This window comes from Rhinopithecus roxellana, chromosome 9 (genome assembly GCF_007565055.1).
Source record: "Rhinopithecus roxellana isolate Shanxi Qingling chromosome 9, ASM756505v1, whole genome shotgun sequence".
Taxonomy (NCBI): Eukaryota; Metazoa; Chordata; class Mammalia; order Primates; family Cercopithecidae; genus Rhinopithecus; species Rhinopithecus roxellana.
The window spans coordinates 48830696-48856330 of record NC_044557.1 but is presented as its reverse complement, the minus strand read 5'-3'; the positions used below and the strand labels follow the sequence as shown (position 1 = coordinate 48856330).

The window sequence follows — 25635 nt, the reverse complement described above, 5'->3', positions numbered from 1 at the left end:
GTTTTCAATTCCTAGACTTTGGGAAATATTCACAGTCCCTCACATCCTCAACTTCAGTGTTACTAATACCTGTAGAACTGGTGAAACTGGGGCTTAGGTTCGCAGAGGTGAGTCAGAGTATTTTAATCTTTTGGATTTTAACATAATGGCTTTTCTCATATTAGGCCCCTTCAGGAAGAAGAAAATAAGAAAAAAACCTGTTGTTAAAATTCAAAGAAGGTTTACTAGCTAACTTCAGAAAGATGCTGGAAAGAATGATTAATTTTTATACAACATATTTGAAAATGTACTAGTTAATAAGAGGAATGCTATCCGGAATGGAAACAACTTTTTCAAAAGCTCATTATCCTGGAGTCTTGCACATCAATGCTCATGATTTCCTGAATACAGTAATAGCAACACCTATTTATGCACTACTTGTCATTTGAGGTTTTTAAAATGATAAATAGCTGCTGTTTGGAATCTGCCTCTAGTTTGAATACCAAAATGACAGTATAGTTCAGAACTTCGTGGTTCACCTAATGGATATGTCTTGTTTACTGTTGAAATGTTCTAATATTCATTTCCATGATAATGACAACAAAAAGGAGAGCAGTATTCTTTACCAATGGAGCTGCAGTCACACAAGAATTATCTTCTTATAAAACATCAGAGTGACAGGGATTATGGTTGCTTTTATGTTCTTGGAATTATTTAATTTTAACAACTTAGAGAGATGCCACTACTATGAATTTGGGTATTTTCTTTTTTCTCATGCCTAGCATTGCTTGTTTTTATAATTTGTTGATTTCTGAACCTAGGGTGAAAAGATCTATTTATATATTTTCCCCTCAGAAACAATACCAATTTGGTAGATATCTCAGTAACTTACCTAGTTTTTCAAGATGAAAGTGATATACTAGTAGAATGATTGATTATAGAATTCATGTAGAAGACCATGGGGCTAGAATTCCCTTATATCTTTGGAGTCAAAATGGGAGATGAGTGGGAGTAGAGGGCTACCAATGACTGAAATGATGGTACACTGACTTTTGATAAAGGATTAAGAAAAGATCTTATCTCATTAAATATATCTGTGTTCACCTAGTATTACAGTGGGTCATTTTGTATATGTGTCTATTACAGTTTTTTTCCATTTGTAAATGTCATGAAACTAGTGATTTGACTTTTAAAAAACTATTATATTCAACAACTGATATCCAAGCAGAAAAAAAGTGACCAGCTGCTGTTATAGTGCACTATTCCAAAGCTGCCTTATCTACACACAAGAAAGATTACCAACTCAATTTTCAAAATAGCGTAAAAAAAAGAGGAAGGTGAATATTACCTAATGTTGTAACAAGAGGAAATGTTGAGCAAAGAAGTTAATCATAATTATTGTAAATTATTCACTGCAAAAATGGAATAAGGAATAACTACTACTGTCTGATTTTTTGAAAAACAAAATGTGGAATAAAATATAAAGTAAGACATAAGTTGATAGTAGGTTACAAAAAGGATAATAGTATTTTTTTCAAATCTAAGAAATTACGTATTGATGTGCAAGCTACCTCTGCTCTGCGTGAAAATAGAATTTACAGAGTTAGAAGAATGTGGAAGGAACAAGAGAGACACCTTAGAATTACCGTTATTCCACATGGGAGGGGAATTCTGTATTCCTGAGATTGTAGTTCCCCTATGACCCTGGAGTGCTACATAATGTTTTTTTTGTTTTTTTGTTTGTTTGTTTGTTTTTGAGACGGAGTCTCGCTTTGTCGCCCAGTCTGGAGAGCAGTGGCGCGATCTCGGCTCACTGCAAGCTCCGCCTCCCGGGTTAACGCCATTCTCCTGCCTCAGCCTCCCGAGTAGAATAGCGGTGACTGCAGGCGTCCGCAACCACGACGGGCTAATTTTTTTTTTTTTTTTTTTTGTATTTTTAGTAGAGGTGGGGTTTTAACATGTTAGCCAGGATAGTCTCGATCTCCTGACCTCGTGATCCACCCGCCTTGGCCTCCCAGAGTGCTGGGATTATAGGCGTGAACCACCGTGCCCGGCCAGAGTGCTACATAATTTTGACGATGCCTTCTTAGAAGAGTAAACCTGAGTTGATAGACTATTCTGGAAAGACAATAGGTGTACCCAGATGTGGAGTATGTTTATTATTCTATTCCCATGGTCTTCTACAAGGAGAAAGAGTAGAAGGTGTCTCCTTTGCCCTCACGGTGCCTTCAGAAAAAATGTTGCCTCTTAATGTAAATGTAATTAAATATATTTTAAAAATACTTAATACGTATTTTAAAAATCTAACAGGTTCAAAACATCTTTAAATATAATATGATTTAATATTAATTAATGGGTTTGAAATTCGTAATTTAATTTTCTGTAACAATACTTAGTCCTCCCTTCCAAAATGGAAATTATACAACTTGACCAATGTTCTATGTGAAAATAATTTTCTTGATTTCTATTTACTATGAGCATCTGCATAGAAGTGTTATTCTTTTCTATGCTTATGAATCTAGTTAATTGTTCAAACTGTGCTAGAGTATAAATATTTTGGAATACATATTTCATTAGATTCATTTACAACATGATGGTTTCCAATGGGAATTTCTTACACTAACCTGATTATCAAAAAAAGGTGAAAATGTATCATCTGCTTTCAAGTCTAGTGTTATGTCAAAATATATTTTTCAATTATGCATTTAATTATTCAGCTAATGGATTTCATAAACAGTAGAGATTCCATTTTAAATTATTTTTATAAATAGTTCCAAAACATGCTTTTTTGTTGTTTTTTTGTTTGTTTTGTTTTTGAGACAGGATCTCTCTCCGTTGCCCAGGCTGGAGTGCAGCGGCGGGATCTGGGCTCATTGCAAACTCTGCCCCCCGGGTTCAAGCGATTCTTGTGCCTCAGCCTTCTGAGTAGCTGGGATCATAAGTGTGTGCCACCATGCCTGGCTTATTTTTGTATTTTTAGTAGAGACGAGGTTTTGCCATGTTGGCCAGACTGGTCTTAAGCTCGTGGCCTCCAGTGATCTGCCTGCCTCAGCCTCCCAGAGTGCTGGGATTATAGGATTGAGCCATCGTGCCTGGCTCAAAAACATGTTTTTCAACTATTATTTTTCTAATGAAGACATATAATTGACCTATGTTTACACATGTATGTTCTCTATATAGTGAAACTTTTTAAAGAGAGAATAGTATGGAAAATTCAGAAGCTCTGGCTCTCCAAGTCAAAGGCAGAGAAAGGGCAACATTTTGTTATGCCTCCTGATTTTACTCCTTGCATTTTATTTTCTCCCCTTGTCTATTTTTTTAATGCTAGAAACTGTTTTCTTAAGGGAGCATACCTCTTCAGGCAAGCATGATAATTGACAGATTTTAATACAGTGTGACCATATAGTTGAGAAGTAATTACCTAATAAAGACAATAATGTTACTGTTTCGATTATTTTGGGGGAGGGGGTGTTAGTTTTACATCATCTTAAAAAAATCCAGGTTTCATATTCACTGGTAGTAAATATATTAACTTTCTGGATCAAAATGGAGAGCTTCTCAAGATAAAGAATTGTGCAGTCAGCAATGACAAATTAGTCAGGATAGCAGGAACCTGGGGTCAAGCCTATCTTCACCATTTTGGTCTCACCACCATATATAAGTGGGACCATAGTTGCGCAGCACTCGTTTCTGACACCAGTGTGGCATATCTCTGTAGCCCTGTCTTTGTCACAGATACTGCTCTGGGTAGCAGGAATTCTGATTATCCAGTTCCACTTCTGTAGGATCACATTTTTTACAGAGGTATGACAAATGGTACACAAATTTGGTTCTCAACCTTGAGACAGGATCAGAAATATTCTTCTTATTGTCCAGGAGAACAGCAATTTGGATGTTTCTCTCCACAGTGTCCTCATTAGGATCTTTGGTAGAAGAGATGATGATGAAAATAACCTGGGCCCACTTACATTTGTCATCAACAGGAATGATCCTCTCATCTTCATCTTGAGGTGTCACAAGAACAGCCTTAACAAAAATGGCCTACACTATCCAGAAAAGAAGATAGTTCTTTCTGTTGACTTCAGTTCTCTTGAAAACCCAAATTCTAAAACGAGTCAGATACTTCCTCCAAAGTTTAATATAGAATTATAACTAAATACATTTCAGAAAGAATAAAGGACAAGGAAGTAAGTCAAGAATAATTCCATTTGCAGAAAGAGGGCCTGCTGCCTTGTTTTATTTTATTTTTTTGACCCAGGAAAGGTCAGGGCCCATTAGCAAAGTAGAATCAACATTTAAATACATAAGCAAACATGAAGGCTTTTGTGTTTTCCTCTCAGTTTTGAACCCTTGGTGTCATCTGGGAAGTGGGTTGGTTTCACATCTGAAATAGGAGAAGGAAGGAATGAAGGAGTTGCCAGTGACCTAAGATAAATATCTGATGCATACTAATTTTTTAATGTTACCAGAGTGATCCCAAACTCCTTAGCTTTCTGAGCGCAACATGATTGTAATATTCAATTAAATAGTTTGTGTCTCTCTTTTGCGTTTTATGGCAGAAACTATATAACTCTCCTGTCGTGGTGGAATTTGGGGAGTGGATCTTGAGGCACTGCAGTTGCTCATCAATACCTGTGAGCTTAAACTCTCATTTTCTGCAAGTCTCTCCTAGTCCTCTTCCCAACATTTCATCTTTGTCCATGCTGCTCCTCTCCTTGTTTATTTCTATCCAAAATGCCAAGAAAAGCTCTCCATAATGCCCCAAGTTTAGGAACTGACTTTTCTTTTCCCTCATAAGTTGGAAAAACAAATCTTCATATTGTTTTTGCATATAGAACTATTTAGATACTTTCAACCTGGAAATTGTCTTTCATAATCAAAAGACTCATACATATGTGCTTTTCTAAACCTACTGATCTTAAACTGTTGGATATGAGGACCTCCCTTTACTCTTAAATTACCCAAGGCCCTAAAGAGCTTTTCTTTATGTGGTTATATCTACTGCTATTTATCCTACTAGTAATTAAATGAGAAATGTAAAAATATTACTGTTATCTGAATATTTGTAACACCCCAAAAATTTATTTGTAGAAACCTAATCCCCAATGTTATACTATTAACAGGTTGGGGTCTTTAGGAGGTCATTAGGTCATGAGGGCAGAGCCTTCAGTAATGGGATTAGTTATCTTATAAAAAAGGCATAAAGGAGCTGGTTTGCCTCTTCCATCTTTAAGGACACAGAGAGAAGTTGCCATCTATGAATCAGAGCGAGATTTCACCAGATGTCGAATCTGCTGGAGCTTTATGGTGGACTTCCCATACTCTAGAAGTGTGAGAAATAAATTTCTGTTGTTAATAAGCCACACAGATTATGGTACTTTTGTTTTAGTAGCCTGAATAGACTAAAAAAATATTAAAATAATACATTATGATATATGAATTCAATATATAATTATTCAGAAAAAAATACAATTTGAGTTATGCAAGATAAGTTCTAGAGAACTGCTGTACATTATGTCTGCAGTTAACAATACTGCACTGTGCACCTAAAAATCTGTTAAGAAGGTAGATATCATGTGTTCTTATAGAAGTAAAAATTAACAATAACAAATTTATTGCAGTTTAACATGTATAACATGTTTTTAGGAAAAATAATTATATATTATAAAACAAAAAATTATAGTGAGAATGGTGGCACTGTACATTTTCACAGATCTTTTTCATATCTGGCTTATTCATAGATGATAGTAGAGTCTCATTTCTGCTTCTACATTTACACTGTTGCAATATGTTGTTTTGGTTGAGGTTTATGAAAAAAATCTGGAGAAGTTTCTAAAGTATAGGAAGTATCCGAAGAAGCATATGAAGAAAATACTCTGGGAGGAGTACAGTCACTTCCGCTGTGAAGGCACAGATGAGTTCCTAAAAAGCACTGAGCTGTGCAAAACAGTACTTTTAAAAATACAGGGTTTATAAGAAAATGAGTTTAGGAATATAGTGCTCAGAAACTTTTCTGACACACACAAAACCAGATAGTAATCTAATTAAAAAGCAGGACTCTAATAAAAATGGTAGCACAGTTTTAGACATTAAATAGGCAAGAAATGAATGAATTCAATGATAAATACAGCATGACCTTATGGGAAATTTATTTGTGGAATCTGGTATCTTCACTCCCCCAGGCTGCTCTACCTGGCTCCCAAGTCCACCACTCTACAGGCAAGAGGAAGAGAACAAAAGAGAGATGTCTTGTATTTCTTTTTTTTTTTTTTTTTTTTTTTAATTATACTTTAAGTTCTAGGGTACATGTGCATAACGTGCAGGTTTGTTACATATGTATACTTATGCCATGTTGGTGTGCTGCACCCATCAACTCGTCAGCACCCATCAATTCATCATTTATATCATGTATAACTCCCCAGTGCAATCCCTCCCTCCTCCCCCCTCCCCCCTCCCCATGATAGGCCCCAGTGCGTGATGTTCCCCTTCCCGAGTCCAAGTGATCTCATTGTTCAGTTCCCACCTATGAGTGAGAACATGCGGTGTTTGGTTTTCTGTTCTTGTGATAGTTTGCTAAGAATGATGGTTTCCAGCTGCATCCATGTCCCTACAAAGGACGCAAACTCATCCCTTTTTATGGCTGCATAGTATTCCATGGTGTATATGTGCCACATTTTCTTAATCCAGTCTGTCACAGATGGACATTTGGGTTGATTCGTAATCCAGCATATAAACAGAACCAAAGACAAGAACCACATGATTGTCACAAAAGAGAGATGAAAAGAGAAAAAGGAAGGTGAACACAGAGGGAAAATGCAAAATAGGCTGAGAGAAAATGAGGAAATTAAAGAGAGGGAGGTTGGGGGCCTTCTTAGTGTCCTTGGTAGTTAGAAGGGTTGTGCCTTGTGAGTTTTTGTAAAGTACTGACAGGAAAGTGATGTGAAATTGAATGGAATATGGTAACACCATGTGTGGATGGGTGTCTGAGTGGGATGTTTGTATTTGTAGGAGGGAAAAAGTAATATCTCTTCCTTACCTATCACAAGGTTTGAAGCTGACACTCCTATAATGAAAGGCAGATTAACAAGAGGAAAGCATAACAAATATATTTAGCAAAGTTTTTTGTGGCACGGGAGACTTCAGAAATGGAGATCCAGAATGAATCAAGGATAGTTTCTCAAAAAGGATATTGAGCAACACTCTCTTTCTTCCTCTTATCTTCCTTTCTGTCTCTGTCTCTCTGTCTCTGTCTCTTTCTCTCTGTCTCTCACACACATGCACACACGCACACAAATGTGCATGAACATGTAGTATGCCAGGTCTCCTATGAAGTACATCTTATTTTAGTTTGTGAGACAGTGATATGAAACCCAAATTTGGAATGATTTTATAACCATCAAGACAGATTAGAGTACCACTAATCTTAGATATTGGATGTTCCAGTAGTTTCGTATATTAACTCATGGTGAATTGAGAATTAAGAATACAGTATTTCATATTATTTGAGAAAATTATTCACTTTTAGGTTATTTTCTTTAATGTACCTTGAAATAAAAGCTTCACTTCAGACCCTAGGAAATGCTGGATGAAGGTAAAAATTACTTCGAATGCTTCTGAAACTATAAAAATACTGCCTAGGGTGTTCTCTATTGATTATATATGCAGATTACCTTTTTAACTGCCTCTCTTATGAGGTATTAATTTGTGCTTGGAATATTTTATGTCCTTGATAACTTGATTGATTTTGAGCAAAGTCAGTAACATATAGATCTTTATTTAAGTAAAATTCAATAGAAAGGCTTTCATCTGACATCAGTCAGATTTTATGGAGGATTTGATACAATTCCTTTTGATATATCTCATTTCATTAATAACAAATATAGGAATATATGCCAGATTCTGAAATGAATTACAATCGAAGCCATAGATGTTATTCTAAGCCACATTCAAGTGTCAATTCACTTCCATTTCAACTAACTTGATAAATAATCATACCCTGTTTACACAGTTTCATATTCATTACCATATTTTTTCCTACTAACAACCCCCAAAACAGGTAAAATCATACTAACATAAAACTTGACATGATGAGGCTATCTGCAGTGGTTTGGAGCCTCTGGAGAGAGGCCAGAACCTCCACCTTAGAGTGGGACTGAACAGTAGGGATAGAAGTGTTTGGGAACTTGAAAGGGTAGAGGTAGGAGCACAGAATGGTTTCGGATTCCAGAAGAAACTCAAGTCAGATGTATAGGTTATGGTACACAAAGTGTGTGTCTATGGATGATTGTCTAATATGTTCAGTTCCCATATGTGGGCAGGGAGTTTACCTGACAGGAGAGCCACAAGCACCTGTGCCACAAAAGGTTACTGGGAACAGGGAGAACTAGAGTGGTCAGAAGGAGGAATATGATCATATCATTATTAGGAGTACACATAAAGATCACCTACAGAGCTGGGTAAATGTGCATTGTGTGATTGGGTAGGTCCAGGATGGGGCTGTGGCATGTTTGTTTTAAAAGCCACAGAAATGATACACTTGGTCTATGGTGAGAACCACGACTTACATAAGAGTTCAGTCTGGGGTAGCAGCATTCATGACATAGGTAGGAGCCAGTGGTAGACTTGGGCAGAAAAGGCAGAGCTCTAAAGTCTAAGAGTTGAGGAATAGATTGTAGTGCCCTGTAAAATATCTCAGGGTGAATGTTTCAGAGCAATTATGGTCATACTTGTTTCTTTTTAAAAGGACACAGTGATGAATTCCATTGTGTATGTGTGTGTGTGTGTGTGTGTGTGTGTGTCTGTGTGTGTGTGTGCTGGCCATGTGTCAGAAAAATAGGTCTACCAAACTGTAGGCATAGGGCTAGTTGAGGCATGTTCATACTAGAGAGGTAAATTATTAGTCTGTGGGTTTTGCAAAAATGCAGTTGTCAGCAATGGGCAATTTATAACCAGTGTCTCTTAAAAATTCAGACAAGACATTAGCTTCAGGGATGTCTATCATGAGTAAAGAGACACCAAACACTCAAAAGATTCAGAGTCAAATACTTTTTTAAGAAAAATGGGGAGAGAAAATCAAGAGACATATTTAAGTCATAACATCCAATAACAAAATTGGGCTAGAGATATAAAGAGACAATTCATAGTAAAAGCACTAATGGCAAAACAAACAAACAAACAAACAAAACACATAAGAAAAGATGTCCAAACTTTCTGATACTAGCAATAATAATTAAAGGAGATAATTTAATTTTGTTAAATTAGCAAACGTTAAAAAGTAATAGAATCTGTATTAATTTCCTATGACTGTTTAAACAAATTATCACAAACTAGGAGGCTTGAGGCAACACAGATTTATTCTCTTACAATTCTGGAGGTCAGAAATCTGAAATCAGTTTCACTGCACTAAAGTCAAAGTGTTAGTAGGGCTGGTTGCTTTCAGAGGCTCTAGGAGGAGAATTAGAGGAGAGGGGAATTAGTGTCTAGCCTTTTTTGGCTTCTGGAGGCCACCTTCTTTCCTTGGCTGGTGACCCCTTCCTCTTAATAACTACTCCAATCTCTTGGTTCATCATCACACTGCTTATTTCTGTATCAAAGCTCTCTCTAATAAAGACATGTGATTACATTTGGGAATGTAATCACACATGTAATGAGGAGAGAATACTCTCCTCATTAGGCTTCTATTCTTTCTTTTAAATTTTATTTTAAGTCCTGGGATACAGGTGCAGAATGTGCAGGTTTGTTACATAGGTATACATGTGCCATGGTGATTTGCTGTACTATCAACCCATCATCTAGGTTTTAAGCCCCCCATGCATTAGGTCTTTGCCTTAATGCTCTCTCTCCCCTTGACCCTTACCCCTGACAGGCCCCAGTGTGTGATGTTTCCCTCTCTGTGTCCACGTGTTCTCATTGTTCAACTCCAATTTATGAGTGAGAACATGTGGTGTTTGGTTTTCTGTTCCTGTGTTAGTTTGCTGATAATGATAGCTTCCAGGTTCATCCATGTCCCTGCAAAAGACATGAATTCATTCTTTTTTCTGGCCCCATAGTGTTCTATGGCATACATGTGCCAGATTTTCTTCATCCAGTCTATAATTGATGAGCATTTGCTATTGTAAATAGTGTTGCAATAAACACATGTGTGCATGTGTCTTTGTAGTAGAATTATTTGTAATCCTTTGGGTATATACCCAGTAATGAAACTGCTGTGTCAAATGGTATTTCTGCTTCTAGATCCTTGAGGAATCACCACACTGTTTTCCACAATGGTTGAATTTATTTACACTCCCACCGACAGTGTAAAAGCATTCGTATTTCTCTACATACATACATTGTATTCTTTGTGTCTGGTTTCTTTCTCTTAACATGAAGTTTGTTGCAAGAGGCTACAGTTAACTTACTTTCATTGCTAATAGTATTACATTGCATGGAATATCATAATTTAATCTATTTTAATACCGATGCAAATGTGGATTGTTTTCATTTTTTGATTTCTTGAAAGAGCAATGCAGCTACACTTCTCTTCTATATTGATGTTTACACTCTCTCCTAGCCAATCAAGAAGCTTAGACTGCTTTAACCCCATGTAATCTATTTCTCTCTTCACTCCTATACTGGCCATGTTATTTTAATTCTCTTCATATTTTAAACCTCTCAATACATTAAAAAATTTTAGACAGTCATTATTCATTTTGGTATACCCACATATTTACTATTTTAGTTTCATTTATTCTTTTTGTAGCTTTTTTTTTTTACTAGATTGCTATTGTTGTTTTTTTTTTACTAGATTGTTATTGTTATTATTATTATTTTTTTTTACTAGATTGTTACTTTTTCTAAACCACCGGGAAGAAGTTGAATCCCTGAATAGACCAATAGCAGGCTCTGAAATTGAGGCAATAATTAATAGCCTACCAACCAAAAAAAGTCCAGGACCAGATGGATTCACAGCCGAATTCTACCAGAGGTTCAAGGAGGAGTTGGTACCATTTCTTCTGAAACTATTCCAATCAATAGAAAAAGAGGGAATCCTCCCTAACTTATTTTACGAGGCCAACATCATCCTGATACCAAAGCCTGACAGAGATACAACAAAAAAAGAGAATTTTAGACCAATATCCCTGATGAACATCGATGCAAAAATCTTCAATAAAATACTGGCAAATCAAATCCAGCAGCACATCAAAAAGCTTATCCACCATGATCAAGTGGGCTTCATCCCTGGGATGCAAGGCTGGTTCAACATACACAAATCAATAAACGCAATCCAGCATATAAACAGAACCAAAGAAAAAAACCACATGATTATCTCAATAGATGCAGAAAAGGCCTTTGACAAAATTCAACAGCCCTTCATGCTAAAAACTCTCAATAAATTGGTATTGATGGAACGTATCTTAAAATAATAAGAGCTATTTATGACAAACCCACAGCCAATATCATACTGAATGGACAAAAACTGGAAGCATTCCCTTTGAAAACTGGCACAAGACAGGGATGCCCTCTCTCACCACTCCTATTCAACATAGTGTTGGAAGTTCTGGCTAGGGCAATCAGGCAAGAGAAAGAAATCAAGGGTATTCAGTTAGGAAAAGAAGAAGTCAAATTGGCCCTGTTTGCAGATGACATGATTGTATATTTAGAAAACCCCATTGTCTCAGCCCAAAATCTCCTTAAGCTGATAAGCAACTTCAGCAAAGTCTCAGGATACAAAATCAATGTGCAAAAATCACAAGCATTCTTATATAGCAGTAACAGACAAACAGAGAGCCAAATCATGAGTGAACTCCCATTCACAATTGCTTCAAAGAGAATAAAATACCTAGAAAATACAATTCCTAGGTATTTTATTCCCACTTACAAGGGATGTAAAGGACCTCTTCAAGGAGAACTACAAACCACTGCTCAGTGAAATAAAAGAGGACACAAACAAATGGAAGAACATACCATGCGCATGGATAGGTAGAATCAATATTGTGAAACTTGCCATACTGCCCAAGGTAATTTATAGATTCAATGCCATCCCCATCAAGCAATCAGTGACTTTCTTCACAGAATGGAAAAAACTGCTTTAAAGTTCATATGGAACGAAAAAAGAGTCTGCATTGCCAAGACAATCCTAAGCCAAAAGAACAAGCTGGAGGCATCACGCTACCTGACTTCAAACTATGCCACAAGGCTACAGTAACCAAAACAGCATGGTACTGGTACCAAAACAGAGATATAGACCAATGGAGCAGAACAGAGCCTTCAGAAATAATACCACACATCTACAGCCATCTGATCTTTGACAAACCTGAGAGAAACAAGAAATGGGGAAAGGATTCCCTATTTAATAAATGGTGCTGGGAAAATTGGCTAACCATAAGAAGAAAGCTGAAACTGGATCCTTTCCTTACTCCTTATATGAAAATTAATTTGAGATGGATTAGAGACTTAAATGTTAGACCTGAAACCATAAAAACCCTAGAAGAAAACCTAGGCAATACCATTCAGGACATAAGCATGGGCAAGGGCTTCATGTCTAAAACACCAAAAGCAATGGCAACAAAAGCCAAAATTGACAAATGGGATCTAATTAAACTAAAGAGCTTCCGCACAGCAAAAGAAACTACCATCAGAGTGAACAGGCAACCTACAGAATGGGAGAAAATTTTTGCAATCTACTCATCTGACAAACGGCTAATATCCAGAATCTGCAAAGAAGTCAAACAAATTTACAAGAAAAAAAACAAACAACCCCATCAAAAAGTGGGCAAAGGATATGAACAGACACTTCTCAAAAGAAGACATTTATGCAGCCAACAGACACATGAAAAAATGCTCATCATCACTCGCCATCAGAGAAATGCAAATCAAAACCACAATGAGATACCATCTCACACCAGTTAGAATGGCGATCATTAAAAAATCAGGAAACAACAGGTGCTGGAGAGGATGTGGAGAAATAGGAACACTTTTACACTGTTGGTGGGACTGTTAACTAGTTCAACCATTGTGGGAAATAGTGTGGCGATTCCTCAAGAATCTAGAACTAGAAATACCCTTTGACCCAGCCATCCCATTGCTGGATATATACCCAAAGGATTATAAGTCATGCTGCTATAAAGACACATGCACACGTATGTTTATTGCAGCACTATTCACAATAGCAATGACTTGGAATCAACCCAAATGTCCATCAGTGACAGACTGAATTAAGAAAATGTGGCACATATACACCATGGAATATTATGCGGCCATAAAAAAGGATGAATTCGTGTCCTTTGTAGGGACATGGATGCAGCTGGAAACCATCATTCTCAGCAAACTATCGCAGGAACAGAAAACCAAATACTGCATGTTCTCACTCATAGGTGGGAATTGAACAATGAGATCACTTGGACACAGGAAGGGGAACATCACACACCGGGTCCTATCGTGGGTGTCAGGGGGAGGGATTGCAATAGGAGATACACCTAACGTAAATGAAGAGTTAATGGGTGCAGCACACCAACATGGCACATGTATACATATGTAACAAACCTGCACATTGTGCACATGTACCCTAGAACTTAAAGTATAATTAAAAAAAAAGAATACTTTTTCTTTCATTTACTGTGAATCTGCTACCAACAAATCATCTTAGTTTCTATTTATCTGAAAATGTCTTCATTTTTATCTTAAATATTGAAAATAAAATTTAATTATTGTTCTTGTATGCTTGGCTTAATTTTTAAGAATTTATTGTATATATTTAAGGTAAACAACATGATTTTTCAATAGGCTATTTTTAGAGCAGTTTAGGTTCACAGTAAAATTGGGCAGAATGTACAGAGATATCCCATATGCCTCTTCCCCGACACATGTATAACCTACCCCATTATCAACATTCTCCACCAGAGTGGGACATTTGTTACAATTGATGAGCCTACATTGACGCATCATCATCACCCAAAGCCCATAGTTCACATTAGGGTTCACCCTTGGTGTTGTACATGCCTGAGGGAACTGACTGAACACATGTGAAGCTGCATCCAAACTGTGACCAGATTAATTGGAAAAATGTAAAATGACATGTATCCACCACTGTAGTATCATATAGAGTAGTTTCACTGCTATAAAAATTCTCTGTACCTCATCTATTTATCCTTCCCTTCTACAAACCCTGGCAACCACTAATGCTTTTACTGTCTCCCTAGTTTTGCATTTTCCAAAATGTTGTATAGTTGGAATCAAACAGTATGTAGCTTTTGCAGATTGACTTCTTTCACTTACAATACATTGTTATTAACTGTAGTCCCCATGTACAACATGATGTTTTAATATACACGTACATTTCAGTACTGAAATGATTATGGCAGCCAAGCCAATTAACATATCCTTCATGCACAGGTACAGTTTTTTGTGGTAAGAGCACCTAAAATATATCCTTTTAGCAAATTTCTAGCATACAATGCAATATTAACTACAGTCCTCATGATGTATATTAGATATCTAGAAACATATTTATTATAGATTTCTAGATTAACAATATTTTTTCACCACATTAAAAATTTACTCCATTATTTTTTGACTTTCACTGTTCTTGTTGAGAAATTAGAAGTCATTTTGGCTTTTGCTTCTTTGAAGGTAATGTCTTTCTTCTTTTTTGCTTTTAATGTTTTTACCTTTTCTTTCTCTTTTACTAATTTTGCTATGTTGGACTAGATGGAAATGTAGATGTTAAACCCATCCACCGAGTTCTTGATTTCACATATTTTCTTTGTTTTAGATTTTCCATATGGTACTTTTTTACATATGCTATACAAATTGTCTATAGTTCCCTCATCTTTACTATATTTGCAACCATTTTTAAAATCTCTTTGAAGACATTATTTTATCTCCTCAAACATAAGCATAATTATTTAAAAGTCTGTGTTTGATAATTCCAGTATTTGAAGACCTTTGTTCTCTTTGTATTATCTATTTTTTCCTGCTGGCTTTTCTTCATTAACTCTTAACTCCCCTGTGTATTATCTTTGATTATGTGCCAGACATTATATTTGAAAAAAAAAAGCCAGGAGCTTTGGAGGTTATTTGTGTTATTATAGGTTCATTTGCCAACATCCTTATAAAACAAGCCAGTCTCATCAGTATTGAAAACCAGATCTTCCACATATCCCTTTTCCTATAACACTATGCAGGTATTTTAAAAATTCTTCTATAGCTTCCTGATTTGCAAAACCTGCCTTGCCTGCAATTTTAACATTTTTTGGGTGTATTGCCTTTTAAAAGCTTCAAGCCAACCAGCACTAGCTAGAGGGGTTTAATATTTTCATAAACCCTGAGTAACATGACTGTAAATTTCTTTCGCTTTCAGCCTACAAAAATGTTGTCCACTATGCTTCTTTTTAAGTCATTATCTCACGAATCCCCAAAAGTAGCCACTTTCCATCTTTTCCACAGCTTCATTATACAATATAGATATTACATCAGCACTTTCTTAAGTGGCCTCATGTATAGATTGGTGATTTTTCTTTCTTTTTCTGAGTGTACCATATTGTTGACTCATTAACATTGAATTCACAGCCAACAGCACTTGAACTCATGCCTAAAGGAAGCTCATCTAACACACACATTTTCTCTATAAGGCACAATACAGCCTTCACGTGCTTAAGAACACTAGACAGCACTTCAGCACTACCCTTGGGAGCCATTTAAAGTAACAAAATCACCATCAAAAAGCATGAAATGTGAAAACACGGCACTGAAGACACTGCAAAATGGACACTTGTTTACTGTACGGCATTGCATTTTGTTTAACCTCAGTTGGGAAAGCACGTGTTGGGTAACTCTGTGTACCTCTGTGAATGACTATAAAGGTGCTGTGAGTATTGATTTTATGGTTAAAAATAAATTTTAGTGAGTAGGCAAATTTGCAAATATAAAATCCTTGGATAATGAGGATTGACTGTATCTGAGATTTCCTAAAGCTAGTTTAATGAATTAAAATTTTTTGAATCACATAGATGGTGTAAAGCTGGGATGCAGTTTTTTGTAAGCACTGATACTTCTGGTGCACCTTTATTCCAGCACCGCAGCCTTTCAGGGTCCCAGTCACAAACAAGAAGGGCCCTAGGATTCAAATCTCCCTGCCTGACTCTGAAGCTGTCAAGAACACTGTTCAGTCATCGAGTCACTTTTTCTGGAATTAGTCATTGGCCTAATGATAAAAACTACCAGACTTCTCAATTTCTGTCTTTCCTGGATCTCAACTCAATGATTATGAACTAACAACATGGTTTTACATTTTATTATATCCTGATCATTTTCACATCATCACCAGATGACAAATTGTAAGACTAGACTGCAAGATCTTTTCTAATCTAAACTGAAAAATGTACTATTACAATTTTACAAGTTTGTTTTGTTAAGGTCACAGGGATAGATCACATGCTTGGAACTGATAGGAGTGTGGTTGCTTCTGTAGAGTAGAAACATTTTAATTTTCAGTCATTCTGGTAAGAGGTCAGGGCAGGGCTCAGGAGATGGGTTTTAGACTGAAGTGAGGTGAAGGTCATTTTCTCACAGACAGAGTATGTCAGGGGATGCTGTTGGAAAAAGTAAGCTGCTCTGGGTCATGAAGAGTCTGGTAAAGAATCTAGAACAGGTCTCAGCCTGGAAAATGGTTGTAAATTACTCCTTGTGTTGACTTGCCTTTTATTGTACTGTCAGGAACATAGCATCAAATTTAATCAAAATTTGACCTAGAATCAAAAGTGCCATGGGGAATTATGGGTGTAACCATTCCATTGTTAATAGAAAGCAAAATAGTTTTCTTCTCCTGAGATAAGACTAAAAGACAGCTATGCTCAACATAGCTGTGACCTCACAATGGCCTCACATGGACGGAGGCAGTATGATGGACATCTGTTTCCCAGGGCTGCTCTGACGAAACATCAGAAACTAGGTGGCTTAAAACAACAGAAATGTGTTGTTTTCCAGTTCTGGAGGTTAGAAATCCTCAATCAAGTTGTCATCAGGGCCATGCTTTGCCTCATGGCTCTGGGGGAGAATCTTCCTTTGCCTCTTCTAGTTTTACTGTGTTTTCTGGCAATCCCAGGTATTCCTTGGTGTATAAATGCATCACTCCAGTCACATGACTTCTTCTTTCTGTATCTTCATAGTTTCTTCTCTCTGTGTGGGTATATGCCCAAATTTCCACTTTTTGTAAGGACACCAATCATATTGTGTCAGGGCTTACTCTAATGACCTCGTGAATAACTTGGTTAAATCTGAGACCTTACTTGGAAATTGTCAAGATCACATTTTGAGATATTGGGGATTAATATTTCAATATATCTTTTTGGAAGATGTATTAGTCTGTTTTCACAGTGTGATAAAAAATTTCCCTGAGACTGGGTAATTCATAAATAAAAGAGGTTTAATTGACTCACAGTTCCACATGGCCCGGGAGGCCTCAGGAAACTTACAATCATGGCGGAAGGGGAAACAGGCATCTTCTTCACAAGGCAGCAGGAGAGCGAGGATCTTGAGTGTGAAGGAGGAAATGTCAAACACTTATGAAACCATCAGATCTCTTGAGAACTCACTCATTATCAGGAGAACAGCATGGGGGACACCACCCCCATGGTCCAATCACCTCCCTCCCTTGACTCATGGTGATTACAGTTCAGGATGAGATTTTAGTGGAGACACAGAGCCAAATCACATCAGAGAGGGAGACAATTCAGTTCATAATAATGAGGAATCCAAGGAAAAAATACCTGAGGGAACTGACTGAACACATGCGAAGCTGTGTCCAAGGAGGATCCTATTGTTGACTGGGCTTTGAGGCACCATTTTTGTGGGTTATACTATATTCCAAAATACAACATAGGCAAAGTGGGGCATGTATCTGTCAGGTTTCAGTCAGGAGAACAGAGTTACTGTGAGTGTTTTAAAATGAGGAATTTTAAAAATAGAATTTAGACCTATACAATTGTGGAAGGATTTGTTTAAAAAAAGTCCAGAAGAGGGGTTGGAGGGTCAGAAAAAGAGTTGTTAACAGTGCATTTGGGAAAACAGTCACAGCCACCAAACGGGACTGGAAGGGAAACATTCATGGAGGGGCTGAAGGAATGGGAAGCCATTGCTTCACTTTAGCTGCCCCCTGTGTGGGTCTGTAGTCAAACATCTGTGTTGGGCTAGGACCACTGTCAGGCAATACAGTAAGTGGTAGAAAAAAGAACTGGGTGTAAAATGAAGGATAAACCGGGACCTGCTGGGGCTATCTACAAATGCGTGCCAACCTATCCGACTATAAAGAATTTCGCTTCAAGCTTCCAAGAGCTGCCAAACTGCTCTTTTGTCCATTTCTAACCTTGAAACATATAGGAATGGGATCCTGGAAACATAACTCTCATCTTTAACAATGTGCCACAAGGGAAGGACAAAGTTCTGCTGGAATTCACAAATTGGACATGAAACAGAAGTGAAATTTTATTACAAAGTTAATGGAATTACAAAAAGGAGATAAAGGGAGCTTATACTAAACGGGTTAGATTGTTTTATTTCATAGACAAGGAAAGTTAATAAAGTAATCTATAGTCACATAAGGCTTATGAGAAAGGAAATAAGACCTGCTTGTAGCTGGAGTATAAAGACTAACTTTCACTTTTGGATACTGAATGTAAAACTTGGGAGAGCCAAATTATGGTTTTCATATATTGAGCCACTGACTAGCTCAGTGTAATTCAATATATATATTTGTGTACCAGACTTTATGTTTGAGCAAAGATGCCTAACCAGGTCTTCCTTTCTCCTCCTCCTTGCTTTCTCCCTGCAGAACACCTGGTCAATTGAATTAGTCAGGATTCTCCAGAGAAACAGAATCAATACGAAATATATCCATATCTTTGTGTGTGTGTATATACACACACACACACACACACATATATGTAATAAGATATACTATAATAACTTTACTATTGTTAAAAAACCATATACAGATGGTCCCCAACTTTTTTTTTTAACTTTTATTTTAGGTTCAGGAGTCCATGTGCAGGTTTGTTATATAAGTAAACTTGTGTCACATGGGTGTAATGTACAGATTGTTTTGTCACCCAGGTACTGAGCTGAGTACCCAATTATTGTTTTTTCTGTTCCTCTCCCTCTTCCCACCCTCTAATCTCCAGTAGGCCCCATTGTCTGTTGTTCCCCTCTTTGTGTTCATGTGTTCTAATCATTTAGCTCTCTCTTATTAGGTGAGAACATGTGGTATTTAGTTTTCTGTTCCTGCATTAGTTTGCTTGAGAGAATGGCCTCTAGCTCTACCCATGTTCCTGCAAAGGACATGATCTCATTCTTTTTTATGGTTGCATAGCATTTCATGGTGTACATATACTACATTTTATTTACTTAACTATGGTTTTACTTATGATTTTTTGACTTTACCATGGAGCAAAATGATATGTATTCAGTAGAAACTTTATTTTGACTTTTTAATTTTGATATTTTCCTAAACTAATGATATGTGATATGGCACTCTCTTACAATATTGAGCAGTGGCATTGAGCAATAGCTCCCAGTCAACCATGTGATCACCAGAGTAAATAACCAATACTCTACAGAGTACTGTGTTACCAGATGATTTTCCCCAACTGTAGGATAATGTAAGTGTTCTGAGCACATTAAGATAGGCTAGGCTAAGCTAAGCTATGATATTATATTTGGTAGGTTAGATCTGTTAAATGCATTTTTGACTTACAATATTTTCAATTTACAATGGTTTTATTGGGATGTATCCCCATTGTAAGTCAAGGAGAATGTGTATATAATATATATGTGTGTGTGTATATGTGTGTGTGTGTATATATATATGTGTGTGTGTATATATATATATATAAAATATATACAACATTGGCTCCTGCAATTACGAAGGCTGAAAAGTTACAAGATCTGCAGGGAGAGCTGACAAGCTGGAGACCCAGGAGAGCTTATGGTATAGCTTCAGTATGAAGGCTGGCAGTCTCAAGACCCAGGAAGAACCAATGTTTCAGTGCTAGTCCAAAGGCAGGAAAAAGTCAATGTCCTAGTTGAAAGGTAGGTAGGCAGGCAGAATTCTCTCTTTATTGGGAGGTTAGTCTTGTTCTATTTAGGACCTCAACTAATCGGGAGAGGCCCAGCCATATTGGGGACAGCAATCTGCTTTAGTCACTCTACCAATTTGAATCCTAATCCCATCTAAAAATGTCCTCACAGAAACACCCAAAATAAAGTCTGGTCAAATAGCTGGGTACCTCATGGTCCAGCCAAGGTGACATATAAAATTAACCGGCATAACATTATTCTCAACAACTTTCTGGATTGAGGCTTATTTTTGACCTGGGAAGAGCTTTTAAGTACTTTTATTATTATCTTAAGAGATTTAATTAATTTTCCTTTTCAGTTTCAGTGTTTATGTAGTCTTATATCTTCTGCATGTCTATTACAAACATAAAAGAAAAACAAAACAAAACATATTAATCTAAAGATCCTCAATGGGAGAGGCTTTATTTGTCCAGGGATATTTGGCAATGTCTGAAGATGCTCTTGGTTGTCAAGGTCAGCATCTAGTGAGTGGAGTTCAGGGATGATGTTAAACATTCAGCCATGCACAGGGATGCCCCATAAAACAAATCATTGTCTGGCCCAAAATATCAGCATTGCTATCGTAGAGAAACCCTGAATGAATGATAATCCAAAAGAGATTTGATAATCAATTTCAGTTTCAGGCTACCTGAAGATGTTCTATTTGTTCTCTGAATAAATATAAAAGTTGAGAGGATAAAGAATTTCAGGAACTAAACATTTTTAAAAGTGAAGTTGGCAGGGCAATTTTTGGCAAGGAAGGATCTTGATAAAGATGACCAGAGGCACTGTCAGTTTTGAGAGATCATTTTTCTTTCAATGCTTGGCTTGCTCACTTTCCAAGCTGGTTCACCAGGTCTTTATTCATTTGCTCAGTAGGAAGACTGACAGATTATGTCAACCTTGAATAAGAGGTGTTTTTCTCCTAAGTCAACATTTTAGAGGAAAAGAATCAATTAAAGCAATTATCACATATGTGTAACTGAAGCACATATGTGTAACTTTTCAAGAGTGATTAGATGGTCTGTTGCCTTTCAAGTGATAGTCAAATATCAGGTGTGTTGCAGGGAGGTTGTGTAACACTTTTGCTTTGTATTCTCCAAATGATTTCAGGGGTGACGTATTAGAACAATGGTCTCATCAGAGGACTGAATGGGATTCTGGTGGTGTTTCTCCAGAGTGAGAAGCATGAGAGAACAGTGTTAAGGGGGTGCTCCCATGTTCCCCATCCACACACCTTCCTTGCACATTCCACTTTCACACACATACACACACCCCGAGAATAGTGCTTACATTGTGAATGTCAAGTTTAGTAAGAAAAACTGAAGGTAAGAACATTAGTTTTTATAGTTGTCCTTTTTAGAATAGCAAGATTTTTTAAACCTTTATATTTTGAGAATGCAAATCAGATACGTTTTACTTGTAGTACTACAAATTAACTCATTAGAAAAGCTGGCCAATTTACTTTGTGTGGTATAGACATCTTTTTTCTTGCCAATTTGGAGGCTCTAATGATCTAATTTGATAACTTGGAAAGGATGTGAAGGTTATCATCTAAGTAACTTATTTATGCTAATAAAGGCTTTCCACTTTACATTTCATCTAAAATTTAAAGGTTTTGTACTTGTGTTTTGATAGACTAGTGTCATTTATTTCAGACTTCTTATTTATGGAAATGGCTATGTTGTAGATTTCTATTCTTAGAGTTGGAAATACAGATTGGCAAGTCATAAAAATAGTAAAGCATTTTTTCAGAAAGTACCATGAATACAGTAATTGGTCTCTAAAAAGATAAAGTTATAATTATGTCTTTTCCAAGAAATGAGAACCTGAAGATTTTATAATGAGATCATTTCTACTAATAACTGGCAGGCTTCATTTTTACAAATTTTATTTTAATATACATATGGATTATTTCATTCTAGGTTATTTTATTTCTACTGTCTAGGGAACTATAGCCTTTCTTTCATCTATGAAAGTGACTGCATAATATCCTGATAAATTTAATATACTCTTTATATTATGGTGTTAGCCAAGCAGAAAAGCACATGAATAACTGAAATATCTTCTCTTTAAAAGGAGACATCGTGTTATAATTAGATCGTTAACTGTAGCGAATTGGTCACATTTACAGGAGGAAAAAAATAATAATGTATTTTTTGGTCATGAATCCATGGCTTATATCTAGGCAAAAAAATTGTGCTTCATAACATTTTTCTGACCATATCAGTGAGAAATTTGGTTCTTCTGCTTATTTTGTACACCAAATTAGTTCCAATTAATTAATTTTCTATTTTAGTAATTAATTGTTTCATTTGATTAGAATCTTTTCTCATCTGTCTTCACCCTCCTCTCATTTAGTTTGAACCAATGGTATTAGCTTTCTAAGTGTTTATCTTTTACTTATGATTCAGTGTTTAGTACTTGATTTCTCAGCTTATTATATTCTCTGATGCCCATCTTCGAGATAATCAATGAAGTATTTCTTCTTTTCCTCTCCCTACTCCATTTCTCCACTTTTTGATTATATTTGTTATTTCTACATTATCAGATCATACAAAATTTATTTATCCCTAATCTAGTATTTGTCTTTTGTTGTGTAACAAATTATCTTCAAAATTTAATAGTTTAAAACTACAAATATTTATTATCTCACACCGTTTCTAAGGATGGAGAGTCCATGAATAGTTTAGCTGGATGGTTCAAGCTTAGGCTCTCTCATGAGGTAGCAATCAAGTTGTTGACTGGGGTAGCAGTCATCCAACAGCTAAGTTGGAGCTGATAGAGCCATTTCTATGATCTTTCTATGGATGCCTCATTTCCTTGCTGGTGATTGGCAGTAGGTCTCAGTTTTTCATTATATGGGTATCTCTGTAAGGCTGCTTGAGCATCCTCATGGTGTGGCAGCTGGGTTCCCCCAGAGTCAGTGACCTGAGACAGAGAAAAAAAGCTACTGTGCCTTTTATGACATTGTCTCTTGAGTCACATACCATCGCTTTTGCTTTCTTTGTGTTCATTAGAAGCAAGTTGCTATGTCCAGCCCAGGATGAATGGAGAGGAATTAAGCTATACTTCTTAAAGGGAGCAGTATCAAAAATTTTTGGATATATTTTTAAAAAATCACTGGTAATCCCTTTGCCACAAAGTATTTATTCCATATGCAAAATACATCCTCCCCTCCCAGAGATCTTAAATGTTTTATACCATTTTAACGTCAACCTGAAGTTCAGCATCTTGTCATCTAAATTCAGGTGCATTTGAGGTTCCTTGGGCATGGTTTTATTAGTACAGCTTCTCAAGCATAGCTTCCCTAAACCTGAAAACCTGTGAACTAAAGAGATAAGTTATCTTCCAACTAATATGCCAATCATTCAATAGCAGGACAGGTATAAGACAACCTCTAAGCAATCCCTGTTAAAAGGAGAGCGGGGATTGGAGAGGCAAGGAGTCACTCATCTATAGCAATTCTACAAATTCAGCTGAGCAAACATTGGAAATTCCTTGATCAGAGCTCAGTTCTACTCCCACCTAGGAATCATTCTCCATGGCTCTTGGCTACACCCTCTGGGCTCATGGTTTCACCCTCTGAGTCATCCTCCTTTTTCAAGAATAGGCCTGGGTGCAGTGACTCATGCCTGTAATCCAGCACTTTCAGAGTCCGAGGAAGGCAGATCATGAGGTCAGGAGTTCGAGACCTGGCCAACATGGTGAAACCCCATCTCTACTAAAAACACAAAAAAATTAGCCAGGCGTGGTGGCGGGTGCCTGTAATCCCAGCTACTCGGGAGGCTAAGGCAGGAGAATCGCTTGAAACCAGAAGGCGGAGGTCACAGTGACCCAAGATCATGCCACTGCACTCCAGCCTGGGTGACAGAGTGAAATTCCATCTTAAAAGAAAAGAAAAGAAAAGAATAGTAAGCCATGTTTGAAGCTGCATAGTTTCTCATCCAGTTTCATGCCAGAATTTTGGGGAATTTAAGATTTCTTTTATTACATATTATCTCTGTACCTTTCAGTCTAAGTTGGAAGTTTTCTGAAAACACAGTTTTATTAAAAACTCTTGAGTTTTCTGTGAATCTCAGTGAGGGTTTACTCCATTAGATAAAAGATATGCTCATTAATCTCCTAGGATAGGCCTTCCCCTTCTCTCTTAAGCTTCTGCTCAGGTGGCTGAGAGATAAAGACTTTAAACTTCTTAGAAATACTACTGTTGGGAGATACGCCTCAGTGAAGCATGTCATGAAGCTCTTCATAGGGCCTTTTCATTGAATGGTCCTCTTATGCACCACCATAGACCCCTCTGAGGTCTTCAGAAATAATTCGAATAAAGGTGGAAGCCACACCTGGTGCTTCAAATTTGGACCAAGTTTTTCTTGCACTGTCCTGTGTTTCGTCTTTGCTTGGAAACCACTTCTTAATTCTAGCATCATTTGTGATCTAGTGAGACTGGTAAATTTCAAAATAGTAAGTCCTAGCTCTTTTATTTGACAGGTTTTTTTCCTCCCTCATTACTTCCACTGTATTGTAAGCGGCAAGAAGAAACCAGATGGCAGTTTGCTAGTTCACCCAGCTCATTAGGTACATTTCTACATAACTACAGGTCACAGTGATGATAAACTTTCTGTTACTACATAACAAGAATTCCCTTTCCTTCAGTTTTCAATAAAGTGCTCCTAATTTTCCTTTAAGCCCTCGATAGAAGACTCTTCAAAATCTACTAACAGTCCATTTAAGGCACTTTAGGCTTTCACTAACCATCTCCTCAAAGTCCTTTAAAATTTTCCCACTGCCAGTTTTCAAAGCCACACCCACATTCTTATTCATTTACTGTGAGAGTGCCCAACTTATAGCCACCAAAATCTGTTTTCATTATCTATTGCTATATAAAAACGTATCCCAAAAGTTAGTAACTAAAACCAACAAACATTTATTATCTCATGCTGTTTTTGAAGCCCAAGAGTGGCTTAACTTGATGATTCTGGCATATGGATTCTCACAAGGTTACAGTCAATATGCTGACCATGGCAGCAGTCATCTGAAGGCCAGACTGGAGCTAGAGGTTCCGCTTTAAAGATGGTTCACTTCCCTGGCTGTTGGAAGGGTGACTAAGTTTCTTGTTGGCTATTGTCAGAAGGCTCAGTTCCTTACCACACGGACCTCTTCATAGGGCTGCCTAAGTGTCCTCATGACATGGCATTTGGTATTCCCCAGAACAAGTGTTGTGCCAGGGAGAAGCTGAAACATGGTAGATGTGAGGCAAGACTAGATTGCAGCTCCCCTCAGAAAGACAGAGCAGTGTGTAAACTCACATTGAGAACTTTTGCTCCTGAACTACTGCAGGAATAAACCAGGAAAGCTGAGATAACACGCAGATCCTCTGAAGGAAGTGGATTGCTCCTGTAGAACCACGGAGACAGCCCAAATACTGCAGGTGCCCAAGCTGTGGAAGTGGGAAAGGGGGATCATCTGCCCCCTAACACACACCCTCACTGGGGAACCTGAAGGTCTAGATCACAGGAGAAGGATCTGACCTTACCTGGAGCTGAGTCAATTTAGAGGGCCGAG

The 25635-nt window shown here is 37.1% G+C and overlaps 1 pseudogene; it reads right to left on the bottom strand.

Moving 5' to 3' along the window:
- Nucleotides 1–3572: 3572 nt before the first annotated feature.
- The window catches only part of LOC104676873, a 58524-nt pseudogene continuing 36461 nt past the window's right edge, over nt 3573–25635 (bottom strand).